We start from the raw sequence: 14334 nt of genomic DNA on the forward strand, positions 1-14334 counted from the left end.
AAACCTCCTCTACATTGGTGAGACTCAATGCAGACTGGGGGAGTGCTTTGGCGAGCACCTTCAGTCCATCTACAGACAGCAGGATCTCCCAGTGGCTAACCATTTTAATTCCAATGCCCATTCCCATTCTGACTTGTTGGTCCATGGCCTCACTTATGGCCACTCTCAGGTTGGAGAAGGAAGACCTTTTATTCTGGCTGCGTAGCCTCCAACATGATGGCATGAATGCCGATTTCTTTAACCTGGTAATTCTCCTCCTCCCCCTTCTCTCTTCTTCTATTTCCCACTCCAGACCCCTTATCTCTTCTCTTCTTTTCAATTGCCTATACCTTCCCCTGTGATCCCTTCCTCTTCTCTTTCTCTGATGGTCTCATTCGCCAGCTGTTCACCTTTCCACCTATCACTTCCTTCCACCCTCTGCCATCTACTTGGCTTCACCGATCATCTTCGAACTTTTTCTTCTTCCCCTCCTCCACATTCTTATTCGGGCTTCTTCTCCCTTTTTTTCCCATTTCTGATGAAGGGTCTTGGTCTGAAATGTCATCTGCTTATTCAGTTCCATAGATGCTGCCTGTCCTGCTGAGTTCCTCCAGCACTTTGCGTGTGTTACACATGACTGAAGTGACTTCATTTCGTTCAGGATCCAGTTGCTTGAAGCTTTGCACTTTTTCATTCTTTCCTTTACCATCATTCATCACAAATGACTACTTGAAGCAGTAGATCTTACATTGCCTTCTCCTGCAGGAACTTCTTGCCATTTTTCAGTCACAGTGCAGCGGCAACTGTGAGCAAGATGGACGCTGATAAGTATGACTGCTCAGCTTCTACCTTGATGCTATTCTCTTGACAGTGGAGTCCCGGCATTACAGCTGTCAGAAAAAGCAGGACATGTAAGGGGATGGGAAGCAATTGTCCTCGTCTTTAAAGTGAGCTGATATTAAAGAATGAAAAAGGTCACAGGTGGAAGCCCTTTTGCTTTAATGTCAAGCAACAGACCATAAATATTATAATAGGTTGGAAGTGACTTCTGGAGATTGCCTGTGCTCTTTTAGAGTCAGTATTGCCTTAAAGGTGCAGCTTGTGATCATGTGGTGACCTCTGGCTATATGTAAAATGTCAGTGATCTTAAGTCCTTTCAGAATGCAACAATTACAATAGTCAATGAAGGCCTCACTCAATCTTATTGGTCAGTTTAAATTAGAAGAGAAGCTATTTTCCCAAAGGTTATCCTCAGTCATGTGTTATATATCACTCAGAAAACAAGCAGGATCTTTAAAACTTTTTGTTGATTTTTTTTTATCCTGCTAAAGCCTACTCTGGCTGCTCCAGGTTTAGTGTCTGCCGGCTCCACAATGTTTACTCCAGTATGTGCTGAACTGAGGCAAGGCTGTAGCCTGCTCTGGCTGGTCTGAGCTTCATGTCGGAGGACTCACTTTGGTTCTAAATGCTACTTGCTTACTTTTATTGTTCGCACAATTTGTTTTTTTCTCTCTCTTTCTGCACATTGGGTGTTTGTCAGTCTTACCTTTCTATGGGTTCTTTTGGGTTTCTAGGTTTTGTGGCTGCCTGTAAGAAGGTGAATCTCAAGGTTGTATAACGTATACATACCTTGATATAAATGTACTTTGAACCTTGAATATTTAAACTTTGGGACCAGATTAGACAAACCAGTTGTGCCTTTGTTTATGTACAAGTGGTACATATGATGCAACTTTGGACATGTTTTGTAGTGACCATTTCCTGTAGAAGTTCTGCCCATCAAGGTAGGCCACCCCTTCATGTTATTCAGCTAAATGCTGATTTAATTTCCCTTCCATGTTGTCTTTGACATATATCATGTCATCATTAACATGAGCTGCATCCATTATTTTCCTACTAGCATAAATCTGATCAGAACTTCCCTATTCTAAGAAGGGGATAAGGCTTGAACCTCACCAGAGATGTACTGAACCATGAGAATTTTGGCTGAAGCCAAAAGAACTCTTGTTTCATGGCTTAAATTTGAAATGTAACATTAACCTCTGAAATAAACAGTTTCCTCTGTCCACATGTTAAATGCAGTTTACTATTCCTTTAGCACTATGCAATGAAATACAGGAACTTAGAAAGTGCATGTGGGGAAATAGACCACAGATTCCTGGTTGTAACTCTTTCAGCAAAGATATAATGTACGACAGAGTCTTCTGGCAGGTGTTGACAGCTGCCAGTGGCTGATTGGACACATGACCTCCAATCACTCTTTTGATGTGGTAAACTATAAAGCTCTTTACCATTTGAATGGGACTGAAGCTTTAATTTACCCGATTGGGATAGGAGGGTAATAAAAGGAAGACAGGTTAGAGCATAGTTGAGTAGCATTAGAAAAAAGATTAATTATAGAACATAGAAGAAAGAACATTACAGCACGGTATAGGTCCATTGGCCCGCGGTGTGCCAACCTTTTATAGTGATGCTAGAAAGTTTGTGAACCCTGTAGAATTTTCTATTCCTGCATAAATATGAGCTAAGTGTGATCCAATCCTCATGTAAGCACTAAAACTAGATAAACAGAGCTCAATTAAATAAATAACACAACAGCATTATACTTGTTCATTTATTTACTGAGAAAAATGATCCAATATTACATGGATTTGTTGGAAAAAGTATGTGAACCTCTGGGGTAATGCCTTCTACAAAAGTTATTTGGAGTCAGGTGTTCCAATCAATGTGAAGATACTGGAGATCTGGGTTGTAGAGGTGCCCTACCCTAAAAAGACACACCAAATCAGAGCCAGCTCTTCTCATGAAAGATCCACTTATGTTCACTATGTCTCAATCCAAACAACTTTCAGAGGACCATAGAAGAGAATTGTAGAAATGCATGAAGCTGGAAAAGGTTACAGAAGTATTTCTAAAGACCTGAGTTTTCATCAGTCCACAGGAAGAGAAAGACTACAAATGGAGGAAACGCAGTACTGTTGCTACTCTTCCTAGGAGTGAGCATCCTGCAAAGATCACACCAAGAGCACAATGTGCAATATCAAAGGAGGTGAAAAAGAACCCAGGGGTAACAGCAAAAGACCTGCAGAAACCTCCGGAACTTGCTAAAGTCTCTGTTCATGTGTACATTGTAAGAAAAACACTGAATAAGAATGATGTTCATGGAAGGACACCATGGAGGAAACCACTGCTCTCCAAAAAACAAACACTGCTGCACGTCTCATGTTTGCAAAAGGCAACCTAGATGTTCTACAATTCTTCTGTGGACAAGTGAGACAAAATTTGAACTTTTTGGCAGAAATGTACATTGCTATGCTTGGAAGGAAAAGGGCACTGGCACACCAACACCAAAACCTCATCCCAGCTGTGAAGCATGGTGGAAGGAGCATCATGATTTGGGGCTGCTTTGCTCCCTCAGGGCCTGGACAGCTTGCAATCGGTGAGTGATCAATAAATTCAAAATTGTATCACGACATTTTACAGGAGAATGTTAGAGTAGTTGTCGATCACCTGAAGTTTAATAGAAATTGGATAATGCAACAAGACAATGATCTGAAAGACAAGAGTAAATCAACAACAGAATGGTTTAAAATTCAGAAAATTCGTGTTTTGAAATTGCTACGTTAAAGACCTGACCCTAATCCTAAAGAAGTGCTGTGGAAGGACCTGAAACAAGCAGTCCATGCAAGGAAGCCCACCAACATCCCAGAATGGAATCAGTTTTGTAGGGAGGAATGGTCTAAAATTCCTCTAAGCCAATGTGCAGGACAGATCAATGGTTACTGGAAAAGTCTGGTTAAAGTTATTGTTGTACAAGGGGGTCACACCAGTTCCTGAAAACAAAAGTTCACATATTTTTTCCAACAAATCCATGTAATATTGGGTCATTTTTCTCAATAAATACATGAGCAAGTGTGTTTTTTGAGTTATTTATTTATTTGTGCTCTCTTTATCTAGATTTAGGACACGTAAAGATCTGATCCCATTTTAGGTCATATTTATGCAGAAATAGAGCGAATTCTACAGGGTTCACAAACTTTCTAGCAGTATTGTAACTTCACTCTAACCCTTCTCTTTATTTTCATTCATGTGCCTGTCTAAAAGCATCTTAAGTATCAAATGTATCTACCTCTACTACCTCCTGGGACAGTGTGTTCCATACACCTACCACTCTTTGTGTAAAAGTCCTACTTCTGCCTTCTCCCTGTGCTATATTCCAATCACTATAGAAGTAGGCCCTCTCATATTAGTCAATGCCATCCAGGGAAAAAGCACTGGTTTTCCATATGCTATCATATTATAAACCTCTATCAAGTTGCCTCACATCCTTCTTTGCTCCAAACAGAAAAGCTCTAGCGTGTTTTGTGATGGTAGTAGGTTTGCTGATGGTAAACAGCCACGAGTAATCTCACTAAAGGAAGATTATACTGTAAATACCAAATCTTCAAAGACCAGGTTACTTCCCTGTTTATTCTCCATGACAGTTTTAGCTGCCAATGCCCAGTATTCAACCAGTGGGTCCCCTCTTCATACCAAGGAGAAGATACTTCCAGCCGAGAAATAGTCTCAAACACAGTTCATTTATTTTCAGAGATATACATTTAAATCCAAGCAACATTCCTAACACATATTTAAAACTCACAAATGATTTCTATCTTAAACATTTCCAAATTATAAACCAATTCCAGAACACAAAATAGAATCCAGAAAGGATTTCTAATACACAGATGTATTAGATTAACAAAATTTCCTATTAACAAAAAAGGCATTCCACCAAGTTGCAAACATACCAATCAAATGTCACAGAAACTGAAATGAAAGAAATGGATTCTAGTTCACTCTTTGCTTCTTTCATGTTTCTTGATGCTCTTTACTCTTTTCCTAACAACCCTGAACTGCCCTCAACATTTATACTCTTTTTCTGCCATTTGGGAGAATTCACATGCATATATTTCCTCAGATTTCCTTTTAACACAAATAGTCTAAAAGCATCTTCAGAGACGTAGTTCTCAGCTATTGCCAGAAAGCTAACTTCCTGAGCGCACAAACCTTCAAAACTTAAATTCATCAGTTATTTATGACGCCAAATTAAGTACTTTATTGATCCCAAGTGCAAAATTATTTTGTTACAGCAGTAACATTTAAAAACACACTTAGCAGACTATTGTACTATGATATGTGTTCTCCTGTTGCACAGAGATGAACTGTTGTATATGCTTATTGCAATGGATAGGAAAGATATTCTGTAGCGATCCTTGTGAGTGCAGAGCTGAATGAACCTTTTCAAAAGGGTGAACCTATTCAATCAGTCATGGAGAGGATGTTGTACCTGATTGTCCATAGTGGATAACAATTTGTTTAGTGACTTCCTCTCCACCACTAACTCCAGAGAGTCTGGGTTATAGCCAAGGACAAACCCAGCCTTTTTGATGAGTTTATTTAGTCTTTTTGCATCACCAGCACCAATGCTGCTCCCCAACATAAAGCCACCAAAGAAGACGGCACTCGCTACACCAGACTGGTAACAGATCATCAACATCTGCTGCACATATCGTAGGATCTCAGCTTCCTTAGAAAATAGAGTCTGTTCATCCCCTTCTTGTAAACAGCTTTGCTGTCAGTTTTCCAGTCAAGTCCATTGTCGAGGTGAAAGTATCTGTTCTCCTCCACCACCACAAGCTCTTCTCCCAGAATGTATCCAGCTGGTCTGCAAGCTTCTTTAAACTAAGCAACTTAGAGTCAACTTGCCTGTTGTAAAATGACTGAAATTAAATAACCCATTGTATTATACTGCATTGCTCCAGCAATTATAAACAGGCGAAATGAGTTACATCACTGCTTCTCACATCATCTTACTTCTCACAGATAGAACATTTATGCTATAAACAGCTTTTTGCAAAGCTGTGTTTCAAAGCTGTGTTTTTAACTTCAAGCTGATTACTGCTTTCCATTTACATTTTAAGAACTGAAGACTGACTCCAACTTTATGACCAGAAACTAAACAAAACAACATTAGTTTTAAGTTTATTTACAACTGTTTGATCTTACTAGTGGCAGCTGCTGTGTTTAGAAAGCCAAGATAAGCAAACAACCAAAGGGCCCACTGGCCAAGGAGTGAATATTCACCTTTTTCTGTAAGACATGCTGTCTAATTCAGGTATATTTCCTTTGGACCCTCTTCCTCTAAAAAGGCAACCATAACTAAACATCAAACACGAGGAAATCTGCAGATGCTGGAAATTCAAACAACACACACAAAATGCTGGTGGAACACAGCAGGCCAGGCAGCATCTATAGGGAGAAGACCTGACAAAGGGTCTCCGCCCGAAACGTCTACAGTGTTTCTCCCTATAGATGCTGCCTGGCCTGCTGTGTTCCACCAGCATTTTGTGTGTGTTGTCATAACTAAACACAATACTTTAACCAGAGTTTTATAGAGCAGCATTAACACCTCATGACTCTTGAACTAAATCACCTAACTAATGAAGACTGTCACTAACCACAGACCTCAAGACAGAATATGCTCCATCTACTACCACTCTCTGCCTTCTTAGCCTTTAGGGACTGAATGCATTTTGATACATTTTTATGTATAACAGAGCCAGCTGTTAGCTGAGAGTTTACTACATTCATAAAAACACATTCTGTCAATTTATCTACCTCTGTTACATTACTCTAAATCCGCAACACAAAATGACTTGCAGATGTAATTCCAGCACTGTTGGGATGCTTTGCTGGAAGGAGTAGCAGGATAATGATCTAATGCACAAGGATCAGTGTTCCTTACATACAGCAATAACGACTCCACTGGTAACAGTGCTCTTTAACAGAGCTCTCTGTCTATAATGGCAGTCCTTTGGGTATGAGCACGATTTGTTTTTACCCCAGTTCTGAGGTAAAAGATGCCTTTTACCTTTTACCTATGCCTGAGTGTCATAGGAAGTCATTCCAACCCGTGGCCATCAAACTACAACTCCTCCCTTTGAGTGTCAGACACCCTGAGCCAATAGGCGAGTCCTGGTCTTACTTTTTCCACTTGGCATGATTAACTTATTTACTTATTATTATTTAATTATCTATGGTTTTAATTTGCTATATTTCTTCACTATTCTTGGTGGTGCGGCTGTAACGAAACCCAATTTCCCTCGGGATCAATAAAGTATGTCTTTCTGTCTTTCTGTTTAAACAGAGATGTTTGTTGCACTCTAGTTATATCAGTTACCACATTGAACTGGTCTAATGAAGTCCAAGTTCAAAGGCAAGATGGTCCATTGAGATTGGAGACCAGACTTTGCTGTGCACATTTAGTGCATGCACACACAGATACACACATGCACTTGCACATGCAAACGTACTTATTTTTGGGTGACTTCTCTCTGTCATTCTTCTTCTTCTTCCCAGTCTAGAACCCTTCCAGGTTTAGTGTCCCCACTGCTGCCTTCCTCAAACTCCCATCCAAATGGACTCCTCTCACTCAGCTTTCTCTGCTTTCACTCACACGTTGCCAAAGTGTGCAATATTAGTAACTCTGTGTTTGTAACAATTGTCCCTGAGATCACTGCGCAAAATCTTTACAACGTATCTTTATCTGTCTAAGGTCTGTAACTGTGTACATTGTGAAAAAAAACATAGTACCTAGGCTGACTGTGAATTAAGTGAACTTAATAATTTTCACAGAGCCCACTCTAGAAACATTGAAACATAGAAAACCTACAGCATAATACTGGCCTTTCAGCCTGCACATAAAAACTGTTCCAAACATGTCCTTACCTTAGAAATTACCCAGGGTTACCCATAGCCCTCTATTTTTCTAAGCTCCATATACCTATCCAGCAGTCTCGTAAAAGACCCTATCGTATCCGCCTCCACCACCGCTGCCGGCAGCCTATTCTACACACTCACTACTCTGCTTAAAAATCTTACCTCTACATCTCCTCTGTACCTACTTCTAAGCACTTTAAACCTGTGCCCTCCTGTGCTTGCCATTTCAGCCCTGGGAAAAAAGCTTCTGACTATCCACACGATCAATAATCCACATCATCTTATACACTCTGTGCAATAATTATAACTAAAATTATTATCTATGATTATAAGTCATTGTTTAATTTTAATAACAGATCTCAGTCATTATAACTGAACTCCATGTAAAATTTGAAATAAATTGATTGTACATAATTATATCTGAGAAGACTATACTTTATTAACAATAAACAATTTCAATTATTACAACAGTTCACTGTGTATAATTTTAATAACTGAGCTCTGCATATAATGTTTAGACCAATTGCACTGTGTGCAATGATAAAACGAGCTTTCTGTGCATAATTTTAATAACTAAGCTCACTTTGCATAATAATTATCTCTGAACTCACTACATATAATAATTATAACTGAGCTGTCTGTGTATACTTTTAATAACAAAGCCGATACAATTTCATAATTACAACTGAACATTATATGCAAATTTAACAATTTGAATGATTGCGTGATGGTTAATAATAAAACAGAAATTGCCGGAAGCTATAGCAGGGCAGGCCATATCTCTGGAAAGATCAATAGGCTGAAGACCCTTTGTCAGAACTCAGGAAGAAAAATACAAGTTGGTTTTATGTTGATCAAAGAGCCAAATGGAAGAGCAGAACTTGTTCAAGGATGCTATTATTGGAAGAGAAGTTGCAAGAATTCAATAGTAAATGAAAACCCGAAAAAGCTACATCTGCTACAAATCTGAAATAAAAACAGAAATTACTGGAAACACTCGGCATGTCAGCCACTAACACTGGAAAAACGAACAATCAAAATTTAAACAGTTCCCACATGTATATGTTTAATAGCTCCCCCTTTGTCTCCTCTTCTTTTGAAGTAAGGGGTAGAGAGAGAGAGCGATGATCTCTTCTTTGAACAGAGAAAGCAGGAAACAGGAAAGTTCTTGTGGCAAAAAGGGAGCTGGAGTGAGAGTCAGGGAATTGGATGTTAAAAGCAGAAGGATGGATATGAAATGGATTGAAAAGCACATGAGGCAAAAATTTAAATTCATGCTGTACCATAATGGAACAATCCAGCAAGGTATAATTGTATGAAATGTGATACTTAGAGACAAAGTAACAAAGAGGTTAAGTTATCGAGTTGTTATTGACCTGGAGGAATAATTTCAAATCCTATAATGGCATCTGTGAAAAGTAAGTCCAGTTAAATACAAGGATCTAAAATAAAAATCAATAATGCTTTGGTCAGACCATCAATAAACCTACCTTATCCATAAGTGTCCTTTCCCTATCCAGTCTAGTTATAAGTGACTGCAGTCCCAAAACAATGAAGCTATCTCTTACCTGGCCCTGTGAGACATCAGTATAAGGCAAATGCTGGTCTTGTCAGTTATAGCCTCACGTTGCAACATAATATTTTAAAAAGCTGACAAGGGTTATTTGACCTGTATTAAATTCTATGTGAACTCAAAATCTGCAGAATCAAGACTTAGACAAGGCTGGTAAAGACCAGTTGATATTGGAATGGTTAACTCCAGGGAGATGGTGTTCAAGGCCATGAAATGCAATGTTTACATTTACAGAGACAGTTATATTGAAACAAATGATGTGGAATAGGGCATGAAACAAGGACTATATGGCACCTATCTTGCAAAATACTCCACTGGGGTCATCTATGCTAACACAGGTCAACAGGATAAAATTGGCAGGAGTGGATGAGATAGGAAATGTGTGTCGCAAAAAACCATGCAGTCGCAAGAATAGAACATTTGATAGGAAATACTGAACTCAATAATCCAGGAAAACTAGGTTGGGATGGTGGTTGCAGAATTTACAGGCAAGAGATAAAGGAGATAACGGAAGCAGGTAAAGACCAAGTGATTAATAAGCAGATTGGAACATTTCTCTACAGCCCTGGATGAGAAGGAGAGGCTAGCAAGTGAATAATCACATTATTTTTTATGATGACAAACTGCAGCAACAACAGCTTGCACTTTTCAGCACAATAAAGGTAATAAAATGTCTCAGAGGCCTTATATGAAGCATAAACAAAACTTGCTATCAAACCAGCAAAGTTAAAACAAAATAGGACAAGTGATAAAAGTTTTAGTTGAAGGGGGATTTTTTTTAAGAAAGTGTAGGAAGAGAGAGGAGAGAAAGAGAGAGGGTAGAGAGAGGGGAGAGAGGGAGGAGAGAGAGGGGAGAGAGGGAGGAGAGAGGGGGAGGAGAGAGGGGGAGAGAGAGGAAAGTGGCTGGAAAACAGTACTTAGTTTTGTATTAGCTCAATAGTATTAAATATTATTTGGTAACTGGAAAGACATAGCATACAGTACTGTTGGGAAAGTCTTAGGCACCCTGTATTTATGTATCTGAGCATTTACATAGTGCTGTAAAACAGGCGTATTCAGGTAATCAGAAGTGAAGAAGATTAGACAACTCAGGGATAAATGGCTTGAGGAGATGAAATAATAGATAATGGCAAGTCCATGAAGGGGTTTAGTAACTTGATGACCATTTTGAAATGGAAAAGCCCGATGTAGCTCAGCACGCAAGGGATAGTGTGCAAGTCGGGATACATACAGCAGAACTTTTGGATATATTACTTTTATTGCTTATGAATATCATAGCCTCCATATATTGGACTTTTCGTGTTTAGAGGCAAGAAGGACATGTCTGAGGGCTTCAAGGGTGGAATGTTAGCATAGTGGTTAGCACAATGCTTTGCAGTACAGGCAACCTGACCTGGGTTCAATTCCTGCGGCTGCCTGTAAGGAGTTTGTACATTCTCACTGTGACCACGTGGGTTTTCTCCAGATGCCCCAGTTTCCTTCCACAGTCCAAAGACGTACCTGATGATAGGTTAATTGGTCATTGTAAATTGTCCTGTGATTAGGCCAGGATTAAATCAGGGGTTTGCTGGATGTTGCAGCTCAAAGTGCCAAAATGGCCTCTTCCACATTGTATGTCAGTCAATCAATCAATCAATAATCCTGTTCCAGTATAAGAAATGCTGAATCATTTTAAGGTACTGCAACAATTATTACTGTGAGAGGATATTAGCAAGTTGGAGGAAACCCATATTGCAGACTTGTGAGAGACTCAAAAATAAAACTATGACAGTCAAAGAATATACAGGATTAGGAAGTTTGCAGATGATATTAAGATTGGCAATGTTGTGAAGAGTGCAGAAGATTTCCAAAGACTACAATAGTATAAAACAAACAAAAGAATGTCTGCAGATCCTGGAAATCCAAAGCAACACATCCAAAATGCTGGAGGAACTCAGCAGGTCAGGCAGCATCGATGGAAAAGAATAAACAGTTGATGTTTCGGGCTGAGCCTCTTTTTCAGGACTGAGACGCAAGGGGGGGAAATGCCAAAATAAAAAATGTAGGGGTAGGGGAAGGAGGTTAGCTGGAAGGTGATAGGTAAAGCCAGGTGGGTGGGAAAGGTCAAGGGTTGGAGAAGAAATAATCTAATAGGAGAGGAGAGTGAACCATTTATCAATAAGTATAGACAATATATAGACCGTATATAGATCAGTTGCACATATGGCCAGAAAAATGGTAGATTTCAGTCTGAATAATTGTGAGGTATTGCAGTTTGTGAGATCAAATATAAAGGGACAGTACACAGTTAATTGCAGAACCTTTAAATGGTGTTGGCGTATGGAGGGATCTTGCAGCCCAACTCCTCAGCTCCCTGGAAGTGGTTGTACAAAGTGAAAAGATATTAAAGAAGGCATATGGCATTGACTCATTAGGCAAGATATTGAGTTCAAGAGTATGGAAGCACATGACAGCTTTATAAAATTCTGGTTAGACTGCATTATTCTTCCATTATAGTTCTTCCATTATAGCAGGGATATTGAGGAGTTAGAGAAGTGCAGAAGAAGTTTACCAGCATACTTCCTGATTAGAGGGCATGTTCTATGAAGAGAGACTGGACAAACTTAGGTTGTTTTTTTCTGCAGACGTGTAGGCTAAGGGGAGAACTGATTGAAGTTTACAAGATTATGAGGAATGTAGACAGCCAGTATCTTTTCCCAAGGTTGAAATGTCTAACACCAGAGATTCAAAGATTCAAAGTGCATTTATTATCAAGGTATATATACAGAATTCACCTCTGAGATTTTCCTGCAGGCAGCCACAAAACTAAGAAACACCATGGAAACCGTTCAAGAAAACATCAAACAAAAGAATAAATTGGGCAAACGGGAAAAAGCAAGCAGAGAATGCAGAGAACATGGAACATTTAAGGTGAGAGGGGATAGGTTTAAAGGAGCTGTGCGGGGCCAGCTTTACACAGAGAGTGTTGTGTGCCTGGGATGTGTTGCCGGGACAGTAGTGGAGGCAAATATAAAAGCAATGTTTGAGAGGCTGACTATGAGGAGAATGCAGGGATATGGTAATGTGGGCAGAAAGATTAGTGCAGAGAGTTTTTAATGAATATTTTCATTCGTTAAGCCCAACATCATTTGCTGAGAGGCCTTTTCCTCTCCTGTACTGGTCTATGTTCTATGTTTATTAAACAGCATATCATTGATTTTTGTACTGATAGAACAAGTGAAGCCTCCTCGGCATATGGATTTTGAGTAAATAGCTGCCAAATGAGTGGAAGTAGTCAAAGGAGGATTTTTTCTCAACGTGAAGTTGGCAATTCCTAAGAAAAAGGGGGAAACAGAAAAGAAGATGCTGTATTTTCTGGCTGATCACAGAGACAAGGAGCTGGAAACCATCAGTTCTGCCAATGAGACACCAGAAGATGATTGATACTTTCTAGTTGTTTTAGTAGATGCTGGGTGACGGTGGAGACACCCCACATGTTAACTGAATTGAAGTTGCTATTTGCAAATTGTAACTTTGGAGATCTCGGGGACTCATTAGTCTGAAGCAGGACTGTGTGCGTAATTCAAGATGAAAGACGGAGGCAGTAATTGTCGAGTGAAATATTGAGAGCACACGAAGTATTACAAATCTCAGAGCAGTCCAAAGTTAATTTGAAGAGCTCGATAACAAATGACGTAACTATCTTCACATAGTCAAACAGAAACAGAGGAGGGGAGAACTACACCAGTTTAAGATATGCAAACATTGCAGAAGTCTGCATGAAAAACAGTAAATGAAATACCTTTTTCTAGGCAGGAATGCAATAAATGCAAAATAGATGAAGTATTTTCATCCCAGAGCAAGTGCAAGGGAATTGATAAAGGAACCAAGCCAGTTCAGAGTAACAGCCTGTTCTCACAAATGTCTGCAGGAGATTATAATGAGATCAAAGTCTTACCATTGAAAAGAGAACAAGAGAACAGAGGATTCCAAGATCACATTTATAAAATTCATAAAAAAGCTAAAGGTGCTGAAAATCTGAGTACGAACAGTAAATACTAAACATAGACACAAGAGGTACTGCAAATGCTGGAACTCCTGAGCAACACACACAAAGCTGGAGGAGATCAGCAGGTCAGGCACCATCTATGGATGGGAATAAACAGTCGATGTTTCAGTCTGACACCCTTCCTCAGGACCCACTGAAAGAGGGAAACACTAAAAACATTCAGCTGGTCAGGCAACATCTATGAGAAGGGGAAAAAGACCCCCACATCAGAAGTGAGAAAGAGAACAGTCTGTACAACTTGGTTTTAAGTTGCAGGGAGGGTGGGAGAGGGTTGAATTGGACAAAGGAAGCATTTTTGATGGCTCAGCTTATCTGAAATTTTATTTCTGCCATCTGTGCATATATATTCATAAATAAGCAGTCCAATAAATCATTCAGCCTGCATTTTGATAGAAGAGGTGACACTAAAATGTTGACAGCACAGATAAGGGTCTTGAAGCGGTAGTTAGACAATATTTTCAACCGATAATGTATGCTGAAAGAATGGTGAACTGTGTGCCAGAAGGAATCCTGGTGAAACTGAAATCAAAACGGTTTAATTAAAGGGAAAGCCCTCAAACGCTCAGATTGAAAAGAAGATGGTACGGTTGTTAGAGTTGAACCGTAATTGCAGGGGATATAGATTGTGGAAACATACAGCACCAATACATGCACTTTGGTCCATCATGTCCATGCTCGTTCATGTTATTCAGTCCTTGAACCATGAAGTATGTGTTAACATTATAGGCTGTACCTCCCTTACCTACTTCATCAGTGACCTTGTTTCCCTCATAAGGTCAGAAGTAGGGTTGTTTGTTGATGATTGCATCCTGTTCGTTGTCATTCACAGGTGCTAGGCAAATGATGTAGCCCAAGTCTTCTTGTGGCAAAGCCAAGATAATATTCACACATTGGGTGTTAAGTGGGAAGTAGCATATGTGCTATACAAGTACCAGACAGTGACTATCTCCAACAAGAGGTTGTCTGTCTACGT

The sequence above is a fragment of the Hypanus sabinus genome, chromosome 3, assembly GCF_030144855.1.
Source record: "Hypanus sabinus isolate sHypSab1 chromosome 3, sHypSab1.hap1, whole genome shotgun sequence".
NCBI lineage: Eukaryota > Metazoa > Chordata > Chondrichthyes > Myliobatiformes > Dasyatidae > Hypanus > Hypanus sabinus.